General features: G+C 42.3%; 1 pseudogene; it reads right to left on the reverse strand.

Annotated features, from left to right (window-relative positions):
* Positions 1–6,994: 6,994 nt before the first annotated feature.
* On the reverse strand, positions 6,995–7,589 carry LOC147454970 (uncharacterized; annotated as a pseudogene).
* Between the last annotated feature and the right edge of the window lie 3,052 nt (positions 7,590–10,641).

Genomic DNA, 10,641 nt, shown 5'->3' on the forward strand with positions numbered 1-10,641 from the left:
CATTTGTGGGTGATAGGCCGAAGAGAAATTCAATCTTGTACCTAGATTTTTGAAGTGACCTTTCCAAACATTACTGATCATTCTAGGATCTCTATCTAACACAATGGATGTTGACAATCCATGGTGTTTGAAAATCTAGGATATGAAGAGAGTTTCCATCTGGTGTGCCTTAATAGTCTTCTTGACAGGGATAAAGTGTGCTTGCTTGTTAAACCTGTCCATTATTGTCCATATTTTCGTATTCCCATGGATAGAATTGGGTAATCCAAAGATAAAATCCATGGGTATACTCTCCCATGAGGAATTGGCAATGGCTAAAGTAATCTAGGTTGCTTCCCACTATCATATTTGGTCTTTTGGCATACCACACATTTTGAAACATCCTCTTGTATGTCCACTTTCATGGTAGGCCAATAAAAGTACATCTCTACTCCTCGAAGAGTAGGTTGAATGCCTCTATGCCCAGCATAGGGAGGAGCATGGGACTCATATATGACTTTCTTATGAAGGGAGTGGGTAACACATAGCCTATTTCCATGGATAAGATAACCATCCTACAAAGTAAATGGTTCCTCTTTCTTCCCCAAAGTAAGGGCTGACATTATGTCTTTAAGCTCAGGGTCAGTAGCATACTCATCTATCATAAAAGATAGATCATTGTGAGTTGCTATTGACATAACATTAACTTTTCGTCGTCGTGAAAGTGCATTAGCCACTTGATTGTGCTTACCTGCAATGTGAGCAATGTGGAAATTAAATTGCGAAAGAAAATTTGCCCACCTCATTTGTTTTTCGGAAAGCTTTGTTTGCGTCATGAAGTACTTGAGACTTTGATGGTCTGTTCATAAAATGAATGGAGTCCCCAATAGATAGTGGTTCCATGTGTCTAGGGCATGTAAAATAGCTAACAGCTCTTTCTCATAAATGCCTAAGACCCGTTCATCCGTGTTGAGCCTTCGACTCTCATATGCTATGGCATGCCCTTCTTGAAGCAAGACTACTCCAAGGCAATCACCACAAGAATCACATTGGACCGCAAATGGCTTTGAGAGATCCGGAATCATAAAGACTGGTTGGGAGGTAAGCTTCTCCTTGAGCTTGTCAAAAACACTTTTCTCCTTAGTAGTCCATGAATACTTAATGTTTTTCTTTGTTAAGTCATGTAATGGTCCTGCTATTTGAGAGAATTTTGGTATGAAGCATCTATAGTATGCACACATATCAATAAAGCTTCTTAGTTCATGTAGATTACTTGGATTAGGCCATGCTTTTATTAACTCCAACTTTGATGGATCCATACGGATACCATCTTGAGAGATAATATGACCTAACTATTGAATCTCTTGAAATAAAAATTCGCTTTTCTTTTGATTGAGAAAAAGCTTATTCTCCCTTAATGCCTGAAAACCACTTGGAGATGTTGCTTGTGTTCCTCCAAGGAATTGGAGTAGATGATGATATCATCAAAGAACACTCCAATGGATTTCGGTAGGGTCTAAAAATTTTCTCCATTAATTGATTGAATGTAGCTAGTGCATTAATCAAGCCAAAAGGCATGACTAGATATTCATAAAGGCCAAACATTGTACGAAACACGATCTTTAGGATATCTTCATTCTCTATCCTTATTTGATGGTAGCCACTTTTAAGGTCAATCCTACTGAAGTAGGTAGAGCCTTGTAGCTTATCAAACAGATCTTCTACCCGAGGTATGGGAAATCTATTTTTGATAGTGATATGGTTTAGTGCGCGATGACACACACATGCAGTATGTACCATTTTTCTTTTGCACTAAAAGGATTGGAAAACGAAAGGGAGAGGAGCTAGGCCTCACCACCCCTTTGTCTACCAATTCTTGTACTTGCCTCATGATCTCCTCTTGTTGAGCTTGTGAAACTTGATAAGGAGGTTTATTAGGCCGTGAGCTTCCTGATAGGAGCTCAATTTGATGAACACATCTTGGGATCCTTTTAGAAAGCTAGACAAGTTTAAATCTTCTTGATTCCTTGTTAACTGAGTCAACGTCAGCTAACAAAAAATGCTAAAGACTGAAGACGTACGGATGCACATCAAAGATCAAAGTGAAGAATCAGTAAAGATTGGAGTTACACACTTTTCACATTTTCCCAAAATGGCCATGTATTGTAATTTGTCGATTTATTTCAAGCCATTGTAATATTTTAATGTGTTTCGGGCTCAATGGGAGTTCCAAGTTGTAAAGAACAGGGTAGTTACTGTACCTAGGTTGCAGATACAATAAGTGTGGAGTCTCAAAGGTCTTGGGCGCCGGACATTACACATTTTAGACCTTGTCTAAGGTATAAAAGCCAACTTTGTAAAGATTTTATTAAGTTTTTGGATAAGAAATACACAGTGTGAGCTAACTGTGCTCACTTCTCTCCTTCTCGCGCTTCCTACTCCCTCCCCGGTTGTCACATTGCGAATGCATTTGCTGCATTGCAACCGTAGGTAAGAGCTCTACGCATTGGCGTAAGTCATTCATAGTATTTCGTAGCTTTTGGCGTCGTCGACCCACGGCCTAATTTCATCATTGTTAGCGGTCATAGCACAGAACACAACCCACCGACATAATGTCAATCCGGTGGATCGGAACCCGGCTAGAGCATGGAGGCATGGATGCACCTAACGGAATGAGGACTCTAGGAAGAGGGGTAAAGCAAGAGAGGAGAAAAGGGAAAGCCGATGAAGCAAGATCTATGCACACACACTCTCAATCTACACTCTAACTCTCTAATCATGCAGACAATGGTGTATCCCTTTGCTCTAATATCAAGCACACACACTCTAATCACACATTAAGCATACACAAAGAAGCCTAATGAGAGAAATGTATGTAGTCCACGTACACACACACACTCTAATCTAGCACACATGTGAAACAAGAATGCTCAAACAAGAGAGAAAACTTGAGAGAGAAGAGAAGATTAACACTAATCATACACCATCAACACACATAAGTTTGAAAGATAAGAGAAAGTAAAGAGAACTTAGCTTCCATTAATCCCAATGACTATACATATGATGTGGAAGATCCAAGCTCTATAGCCACTCCTCTTCTTCTTCTCCACACTCCCTCACACTCTCTTCTCTAGGAATGCCCTTTCACATCTTGTGAATTGAATTATATACAAGAGCTTTTAAAAATGTGCGGCCGGCCAAAAAATGTATAACATGCTGCAGGTATCTAGGCTCATCTAATCATCAATGTACAACTTGGAACCCACTATGGAGCCCGTAAACACAAAAAATATATGCATACACATATGTGTACACACCAATGGAAGCATAATGCATGTTGTTGACGCTCGCCCGTCAATACTCTCCCCTTCCGAAGCTTTATCGTCCCTGACAAAGCCATGTCGTGGTAGATACTTGAGAAAGAATGTGCTTGCAAAAAGAAAAGAGGTAGCAAGCTCAAATATATGGTGATAAGGCATAAGGAAAAGGCAAAGCACATGTAGTAATGAGTAAATGCAAAGAATTATGAAATGTTACATTGCCATTAAGGAAAAATAAATTGCACTTGCTGAAATTAATTAATCAAGAGTTTTGGGCTTATGAATGAGTCTATCAATTAGTTAGCTATGACTAAGGGTTAAAACATTTACTCTAGTACTAGCTAAGTTAGTAAATTTATCCCAATGCAAGATTCCCTAATTATGTCTGTCATAGATTAGCTAACTAACTCCTACAACTCGAAACAAAAGCTTGAATTTTTTTTACTTGAAGCTCAATGGAAGTCTTTCTCATTTCATTTTTCTTGCTTTTCATTTGTTATTTTTCACATTTTGCAAAATCATTTGACATGTGCGCTTATTTATATACCCGGGGCTTTTTGCTTCTCGAAGAAAAGCACCCACACTAGGAACCTCTAGGGCTCTAGTACCATAGGCAATACATGTGCGTGAAGTACCAAATCAAACCAGGATTTCTCTTCGAGCTTAAGCTTTTACACTTGTGGCACTTTTGTTTTTCTTCCATTTCCTTTGTATTTTCACTAGTTTTCTTGTTGTTTGGGTGAGAAAGCCTCTTTATGCTTAAAACACTCCTAAGGTTTCGAACACTCAAATAATTTTACCAACTAGGACTAGTAATCAAGTAAATGAGTTAACCTAAAGTCACGGCCTCCTAACCTCAAGGCTCATTAATAAAACTAAACTCTAAGTCAATTAGCTAAAGAAACGACAAGTTTATACATCTTTAATGGCAAATAACAAAACATAATTGAATGCACTTAATCAAACCAAGAAGAAGCCACAATCAACAAATATAAGTGTACAAAACCATATAGCATAGGAAGGAGTACGCTTGTGCATGGGCTCGATGAAGAGGTCGATGTCATGGGAGCTCCTCGTGTCTGGAGATACATCATGTCTACATGGTCGTCCAATCTCCATGGGCAAGGTAATGTCTGTCTACGTGTTGCATCAAAAGATAAAAAAAAGCACTGTACCTCCAAGAGGTATGTCAACAGCAGCAAGATAAAATAACAAAAGTCATAGAATAATAAAATAAAACATCTAAGCTAGGGTCTAAAACCTGGATATTTAGAGGGAAAAAACCCAAAAGGGAAAAAAGTGCCTCTGGTATATGCACATAAATCTAGTGCACATATCAATGTATACAAATCGCAAATCTCGTGCAACTAGGAGTCAAGAGAGAGCTCTCACCATGAAGCATGATCTGCAATCTCTTAGCTTGATCTCTAATAGTCAAGGGCTGGCTAACACCTAGCTCCATATGTAAAGTCTGCTCAACTGCACAAGGAATGGGCGTAGGGGGAGCATCAGCCTCTACTCGAATAGTCTGTGGAAGGCTCTTCGATAGCCAAATCTGCAATGCTTGCGCTCTCGTAGGGATGTCATTCTCAGCTCTCCGAGTGTGTCTACGTGTGCATCTAGCTCTAGGACATACTATATGCTGTGAAGGTAGCGACCTCTCTAGGGGTAGTCTCATCTCTCGACATTTGGCTCGTGGAGGTCTCGCTCTAGGGTATGATCTTGTATGCGCTGGGTGTGCTACCGCTCCTGGCCTAGGTACCCAAACATTTCTTTGTCCCTCAAAGTAATCGTGTGCCTCAAGTGACCGTCTAGATGTGAGCCAACCATGTGAAAGTCCGTCATCGATCATATAGCTCTTTAGAAATATGATCGTGTCATCACAGGGTAAAAATCTAGCATGTATCTCGTCACGGGGAACAAATAGCTGTTGGGTTGTCCTGGAAGCTCTATGTGGAGAGCTACGTGCTTGATCTATCGTGTGTCGCTCCTCAGTGGCACTACTCATCGTAGCAGAGCCTCTACCTAGAGAAGGCTCTACACATGGCTGAGATGCCTGTGTACGTGGTCTCCAAACAAGTCTAGCAGGCTCTATCGTATGCCTACATAGGGTGTAAGTAGAGGTCACTCTAGTCCGTGTACGTCCATGTATCTGTGGTGTAACCTCTATCTTTGTGGTGTCAGTAATGTGGTCTCTAGGAACCTGATCTAGAAAAGTACGGCTTGTGGCTGGCCTTCGCTCAATCGGGTGATCTGATCGTGAATCGGCACTCGTAGATGGCACTAGGGCAACATCTATATGTGGTGGCTGCTCTCTCTGTGACTCACTGGCTATGACACCGCTATGCAAGCTAAAAGAGTGGGATATCGATGCTGTCGGCTCTGCATCTTCTCTCATAGGGGAATCTACTCTCGTAAATGGCTCTAGCTCGATAGCTATCTCTAAGGGCCTCTGTGAGGTTGGCAGATCTAATCAAGGATGCTCAAGGGCAGCTAGAATCTGTGGAGTGGTCTCATCTATAACAAAGCCATCGGAGTCACTCACTCTATGACTCTGTGAGATCTCTCGTTGTGTGGTGGAAGTCTCATGGATAAGTGTGGTAGGTGGTGTAGGCTCCCTAACAATACTATGACTGGGCTCTAGTCTCAGGGGCTCTACTTGTGGTAGGCTAGGTGCTGGAGATATCTCTCGTGGCACACTATCATCCTCGTATGGCATCTCCCAAGGTGGTTTAATAAGACGTGACAAAAGTAGCCTAGGAGGTGATCTCTCTAGTGGTGTCTCTCGAGGACTCGGAGCTCTCGGTAGCTGTGGAGCTAGCATGGTCATCGTGGGTAAACATAAATCATCATGTCTAAGTCGAGGGTAGTAGGGTAGAATTATAGTCAAAACATATACTGCATGATCGACATCCCTATAAACTCACTCAAGTGGATCTCCTATCAAATATGCAACAAGGTGGGCTGAAGGATCTCTGGATCCACCACTCGTCAGGCGTCTGTACCTACGACCAAGCTCATCTAGATAGGTCACGGTCTGCTCAACTCTCTGAAGCTCCACTAGCCTAGGATGTGTCTATGTGTCTAGGTTGTCATCTGGGTGTGCTCGCTCAATGTCATCAAAATCAAGGGTCTCAATCAAGAGATACTGCTCTCCGAGCTCATCAATAAAAATTGCTCTATCGGCTTGTGGGTAGGCTCTCACAATCTGCCTAGGTGTAGACATCATGCGTTGTGAGGTGGCTAGCCTCACAAAGGGGTGATCATAAGTGTCAACATAATATGCAACCCCTCGTGGAGATCGGCCTACTATATGAAATATCTGACTCTCTATATCTCTCATGCTATCCCTAGTCTCTCTGGTCTCAGAAAATGTCTAAAGGGTGGGGGTCAGTGGTCTAGGGGCACTCATATCTACACTGGGTGATTTATCAAGCCCTACCTCTGGTGCTCTCAACTGGGGTGATGTGGTCGTCATAGACTCTCTCGTATCCTCTCTAATCTGTGTCATCAAAGGCTGGCATGGGTCTCTAGATGGTGCAAGGTGTTGAGGTTGAGACTCTCTAAAGTACGTGTCTTGAAGGCTCTGGGTCTCTTTTTGTGGCTCACTCTGAGTGGTACGCAAAGTGCTAGCAATCGCCATGTACATCGCTCTAGACTCTTGATAGCTCGAAACGCTTGGCGGCAAATCAAGTCTAGGTGAGGAGAATCCTGGCGGTGGTTTCCTTAGTGATGTGGGTGGTGGAACTGTGTCTAAAGGAGGTGAGGCACTCCTACTCGAAGTAGGGCGCTGGGTGGGTTGAGGATTGTACGGAAATCCACAAGTCAAAAAGTAAAGCTCAATGTCTGTGGTGCTCATGTAGCATCTGTCTTTAGGCTCGCCAACTAGTGTCACAACATCTGTGGATAGGCGTCTACTAGTGCAACACTCTAATCGATATATGCGCTGAGCACTATCTATATAGATCACTTGAGGACCTACCCGCTGTAATGTAACCTGCACGGGATGGTCGAAGGCCTCAAGGCAATCATCTGTGTGTACTGCTCTATCTCCTCTAGACTAATCAAATGGTCGACCACATACGTGGCGCGATAGTCATCTCTAAATGTGCCATCCCATGTGTCATCGAGAAGGACTCGCACCACTTGGAGGGTTTGTGTGGGGCCAAAGGAGGTGCGGCATTGGACAAAGAAATGTCCATATGTGTCCGTGTAAAAGGGCCGGCCTTTGTGCTCGCCTACAAGTGTGAGCAATGTGTACTCAGAGCACGAAGTGGTCATGGCCATCATATGTGCGCTCTCGGCGTGTGATAGGCCTCTAAACCTAGTCAACTCGTCGAATGTAGACTAAAATAAAAATATGCACTATATTGAGGTTTATGCGTACAATCGGACTCAAATCTGGCAAAACCTAACTCTCGAATGTATCTGCTCTAAATGTGTCTAATCGTGTGTACATGCGTGCGAGCATCGAGTATATGGGGCGTGTGGAATATGTGTGAGAAGCAAAGAAAGAAAGAAAAAAAAATCTTTTTTTTTTGGACGTGTGTGTGTGTGTGTGAATCTGAGAGAGAGAAAGTAAAAAAATATGAAGAGGGGTGTATGTTTGTGTATGTGTGTGTGTGTGTGTGTGTGTATGTGTGTGTGTGTTTAACACATCAATTGCCAATCAAACCAAGACCCGTTTTAACCTCTTTTTTGTCCATTTTTGGCCCAAAAATTAGCGTAATTGGTGGTTCAATTATGTTAGCGGCTGGACACACCCTACGGAAAATGACTGCTCGGCGGAATATTATTTTTTGTAATTATTCATTTATTGAGAAAACCCGATATTTCACCTTTGTAAATATTGGGGCTTACAGAAGTTTCCAGATTGTATCCCGTTTTTGACATTTAGATTGAGTAGATGGTTAAATTGGAACATTAGGGTTTGAGATTGTAAGGTATTTATACCACTTTTTGACCTTAATGAAAGACCTTTGTCATTTTAAAAAAGTACTGTCTGTGAGTGAGCGTACTGTGTACGAAAGAGAGTGAGAGCTTCATCTTGACGCTACGCGTGCATCGATGGTCGGAATCGAGTGCGGAGAAGTGCAGCGTGTTGCCCCCGACGAGAGCTACGGGTCGATACCTACATTGCGGGCGTACGATTTGGTTTTGCGAGCTCGACCTACGAGCTTCATCTGGTGATTCGGTGTGCATACGTTATCCGTTTTTGCATTTCAGCATATCCACGCGTTCGCATTGAGTAGAGCTACACATTAGGCACTTTAGTTTTTGGAAACGATGACCTGCAAATTTCGACCAGACATTCTACGCGATTTTGCACTAGGTGTTTAGGGTTGAGATTTTGGTTCATAGACCTTAGGGAGAGCAACCTATTGGTGTTATTAGGGTCTACTTCAAGTTCTGTGGCGTTTCGAGAACGTTTGATGGGTATTTGGCTCTTAGAAGCATTGTAGGAAATCTCCTCTTATGCACTCCTGAAGACTGTAGCTTAGACATTGGGTAGAGACCTCTGTAGGAATTAGTCGAGAGTTGGTCGAGTGTAGATTGACACCCTATGCTTGCTTCCACGTGCCTGCGAGTCGAGCTTCATCCTTAGCTGACAAATCTTGTTAGGTGAGTTCTTGCTGTGCTGACGTCCGTCTCGCGGCATATCCGCCAACATTGGCACCGATACCAGGGACGAAAATCCTAGGTAGGTGACCAAGACTAGTCCTTGAGGATAGAGATTCTTTGGCTTGCCAGAGTCTCATTTTATATTTAGATAGGATCAGAGGGTGGAGGACTCTCTAGGTCTTAGAGGGAGTCTAGGGAGTGTGTGTCTGGTTTAGATTCTTCGACTTAGGTAGACTTAGATAGTTTTTAGGTATTAGTTGAGTTGTGGGGTAGAGAGTAAGAGTTGGAGTGCTAGAAGCGGTGAAAGGAGAGCTTGAGAGTCCGGAGAGGCCAGGAAGCAACCGAAACACCAATATCACCATTTCACATGATGAGTAGGAGTAGGGTAAGTAGGACATCATGATTCATGATCTAGAGCACTTCATGCATGTTATAATTGCTATTAGGTTCATCACAAGGTTGTAAAAGACACAAAAGAGTGTTTGAAAGCTGAAGTGAAGTTCAAAAGTTGCTGTGAGTGTTTTTGAGAGAGCTGCAGAGCATCAGGAGCATTTCTGTCAGGAAAAAATTACATTTTAAGCCAGGAGACATCCTGTGCGTAGGATGTCTACAGGCTGATCTGGTGGAAATTTTGAAAATTTAAGTTGACCAGTGTGTTCAGAAGGTAGGTTTTACCCTATTTTCACCTGGAAAGTGGAAATTTGACCATATCTTGACAGGATAAGGCCAGATAGACAGAAATTGCCAAACATCCTACCCAAATTGTGCCAAGGCATTATTTTAAGACCAAAACCATAGGATGGCTGCATGAGCATGATCTGCATGATTTATTGAGTGCCTGAGAAGGGTTTCATCTCAATTGGGTGAGAAAATTGGGTTCTAAGCAGACTTTAGCATCCTTGACTGAAAAAGGCTAGAACAGCTAAAATTGAGGTCTTTTGAAATCCAAACCAAAATCTAAGCATAGCACTGGGTTGCTGACATCAAGGGGAAGCTATGGGTCAAGTCTGGGGTCAAACATTCCAAAAAGACATCCTACGCGTAGGCTGTGTTCAGTGTGATTTGGCACTCCAAACCTTGATTTGAGCATACCAAAGTGATTAGCACATCAAGAGGAGTCTGTGCTTTGCATTTGAAGCCATTTTGAGCAATTAGACATGCTACGCGTAGAATGTCTAATGCATGAAATTGAAACCAAAAACTGACTGTAGGCATAGCATGGTGTTGTATAGCCTGAGGCAAGCCTCCTAGTCAATTTTGGTCCAAATTGGAGTTGATTTGACTGGTCAAACCACCATCAGGTTGCTGGAACAGATTTTTGATCCATTGAACAGCTTATAGGTGTCCAAATCAAAAAAGTAAAAACAACTGTGGACTCAATACATCAAGGGGAATCCATAGTGCAAAAATCCAGGCAAAATAGAGCAGGAGACATCCTACGCGTAGGATGTCTACTAGGGCTTAGGGAAGTGAAAAACTGAATGAGGTTATACAATGATGTTCCATTTGACTTGAGGATTCTAGAACTTCTTTCAGAAGTGAATTTGGACCTTGTTTGACCTTTTGGATAGAGCAAAGATTGAATTAAGACTTTTCAGGTAAATTGACCAACATCCGAGGGAAGTATAGTTCCAGATTAGCATACCTAATCCAGAACATCAGAAGTGTATAAAATACAGTAGTGGTTGAGGTTAACTCTCCAGTTATACCAATCATTACT

The sequence above is a fragment of the Adiantum capillus-veneris genome, chromosome 7 (assembly GCF_014529385.1).
Source record: "Adiantum capillus-veneris isolate H3 chromosome 7, ASM1452938v2, whole genome shotgun sequence".
In the NCBI taxonomy this organism is placed as follows: domain Eukaryota; kingdom Viridiplantae; phylum Streptophyta; class Polypodiopsida; order Polypodiales; family Pteridaceae; genus Adiantum; species Adiantum capillus-veneris.